Source organism: Cynocephalus volans, chromosome 14 (assembly GCF_027409185.1).
Source record: "Cynocephalus volans isolate mCynVol1 chromosome 14, mCynVol1.pri, whole genome shotgun sequence".
Lineage (NCBI taxonomy): Eukaryota > Metazoa > Chordata > Mammalia > Dermoptera > Cynocephalidae > Cynocephalus > Cynocephalus volans.
In genome coordinates, this window is record NC_084473.1 from 38,538,429 (window position 1) to 38,541,808 (window position 3,380).

Sequence of the window (3,380 nt, forward strand, 5' to 3'; positions counted from 1 at the left end):
GAGGGAAGGTATAAATATTAGGTTCAGGGGAGATAACGTCCTAAGTGCATGGGAAGTAAGTATGTAGTTCTTACCTAATAATTATATTTTCTGAATGGATCAAAATTATCAATTTATAGAGCACAGGGGGATGCAGAGAAAATTTGAAGAAAGAAATTTGAGAGTATTTATAATAGTTGGGGTTTTGAACTATTTATATACCACTGGTGAAGCCAATGAGCCTTTGCTGATAATAATACTTATAAATGGATAAATGTAAATAAGTACATGTATGAGTGAAACAAACTATATTGAAATTCAGTTATCAAACTTCTTTTAATTTTTAATATTGTAATATGTGTGCTTTTTTATCAATACATTAAATTGCAAGTACTGGCAATAGCTTTAATAACTGGCATCATTTCCAAAAAGTTCTAAGATAAATTATATTTAAACTACCTGAAAAAAGTTAATGTTAAGTGAAAATACCTATAATTTTTATTGGTAACAACAACACAGGAACTCTTAATCCTACTATTGTATATTGGACATTCTTTATTGAAGAAAATGCTAAATATCAGTTAAAAGTTATTAAAAATGAAGATGTTATATTTTTTCTATACAAATCTTAGCCGCCTGAACTCTAAGAAGCCCTGCTGAAGGAATATATAAAGGATTTTCAATAAATATAAAGTGTTGTGGAGACAATACATTTGGAATGGTGCTAGTTCTTGCAATGGCATGGTTTTCCACAGTTATGTATAGGGGACTAGATGCAGGAGCACAGAATTTCAAAATACTGAATTAACCCAAAGTTTTAGTTGAAAGTATAATGGGAACTCCTAATTGCCATGTGAGGGAACTGCAGTAAAGAGAGTCACTGAATCAAATGTCTACAGGTTCTTTGTTGGATAGGAGAAAAGTGATATCAGAAGAAAAGCCATAAATTAGAAGCAATTCAGTTGTCAAAAGGCTAAAGGCCTCAGTGAAGGTGAGAAATAACGTATTGTCAAAAACGGGTAAAAAAATTTGAATAATATGAAGTTAAAGAGTTGTATTTTATGTTCTGATGCAATGTGTTCATGACCACTCATCTAGTTGAGTGATTTGATGACAGAGATCATTAGTACTGAGAAAGTTCAGTAATTTTATTGCTGGACGAACTGGCTGAATGGGTACATAAGAGTCTATCAGGAGAATAAAGGATGGAAAAGAACACGATGAACCAAGTACAAAAATCATCGATATATGTGAGGAAGTAGACGACACACATAAAGTGGAGTATCTGTGAATGTCATGGGTTTTCAAGAAGATATGGTTACTGAATTTTGAGGTATAATTGGATGAAAGTGAAACATGAGTTGTACTTGCACAGTCACACTTACAATGTAGCACAGAGGAAAGGACACAATGAGTAATGAGCTATGAGCCTCACATAACTCCTTCCTTAGGGGAGCTTACCTTATGATGAAGGATAAAGACCAATAATCAAATGAATAACATTAAAAAGTTTAAGCAGAGTGCAATGGGGACACACATAGGGTTATTTAGTCCCACTACCTGTAAGAATATAGGACAGTCCAGATGTTTGATACTCTGAATCATTCTTGGTGAATTTTGAATTCCATACCAACCTAATCTCACCTTTTCTTAAGAAGAGGTTGCATCCACACCAACTAAGAACAAACTCCAGATGTAAAACATAATGAATTTCTATTTAACATACTTTGAAAGATGCCAGCTTTTATTTTGTGTCTTTGCTCTTGAGACAATTTCCTTTTATGCATTTCAAACTCCTTCATAACTTGAAAATACCCAGATATGAGGATAGAGCAATGTAATTAATTAGGCAATGAACAACAAACATCTTAGTCACAATAGGGATAAGAGAATTCAGACTAGAGAGGAAAGGAGGAAAAATTAGTGGGCACATGATTGTTGGAGGGAAAAGTGGTTGAAATGCCTCATTGTGTTCCAAAATTAGTGATATTGTGAATAAAAGAATAAGTGACATTTAAAGCTAGAAGGTGGTGTTTACAGAGTGAAAAGCTAAAGATTATGACTTAGAGGTGGAAATGTTCTATATTATGATAAACTGCATAGAAATAAATGAATTTCTGAAATAAATTAAGAGTGAAAGCCACTGAGTTTGAAGTCAAGGAAGAAAAAGACCGGGGTATTATATGAGCTGCCTACATGAATATGGGGGAGGAAGCTGAAATGACAGGTGGAGAGAACAATCAATGGAGCAACAACTTCTCAGTGACATGGGGTACTTACCAAGTATGTGGTTAAATACAGCACCAAGGCATTGCCGATGATGGCATAACAAAAACCCCTAATCCGCAAAGGATTTGTTTTGTGAAAATGGAGAAATAATAATCTGAAAGCAGTAAAGGTGAGCTAGAAAAAACCCTAACATTTTCTCTGGACCTGTAATTTTTGGACAGCAAGAGAAGGTGGAATATCTGCTTAATACAGTCATAGGGAGGAATAGGACCTACTAGGAGAGCCAAGTTTCAGTACAAGAAAGGAAATAGAGAAATGTGAAGAGGTTAGAATTGTAATTGGTAAAGAAACAGAGGAATGTAGAGCAGGAGTCATATACTAGAGATCACCAGGGAACAAGAATGAAGTAATGTTAGAATAAAAGAGAGGATGCAGGGCTTCCAGAATGGCAGAATGAGAACCTCCTTAAGTCTACTTGTCCATAACAGCAAAACAATCATTTGCCAACATTGTCAGAATCAATTTTTTTCAGAACTCTGGAAATAAACCATAGGTTTGCAAAAGCCTGAGGAGTGTTTATTCAAGAAAAACTGCTGAGACAGTAAGACCAGCATAATTTGTGGCATGTTAGCTTGTGCTATTCCCATCTGCCCCGTCCCCAGCTCCATGGTAGCATTGAAAACTAACTGTCTTGCCATCAGGGTAGCTACCAAAACCAGTAGCCTTGTGGCCACTGAAGTAAGCATACTGGGTTTAAAATTCCTCAGAAGTCCTGTCCCTAGAGCATTGTCACTATTTGACTTGTCTTGTAGCTCCCTGGAAAAGACCTGTTTGCAGGGCATTGTCATTATTTGACCTCATTTAGAGCTTACTCTGCAAGAAAAGCCCTACAGCCCAGGATTTATTGAAACAATCAGAGGCAATTGTTTAGCATTTAACTGCCTGTGGCAGTTGGTGCAAACAAGAACCTGACCAAAAATCTCAGAAGATAGCCCTGCCAAACAAGATGTCTGTAAGGACTATAAAAAGCTCTGATATAATCCTGGGGATCTAGAAGACCACACATCAGGACTGTGCATATGTTCAGGAAAGACATGGGAGGGTCTTAAACTGTCACATACCCTGGCCCTGGCAAGTAGGAAGTGAACGATAAGGAAGAGTTGTAAATGGCC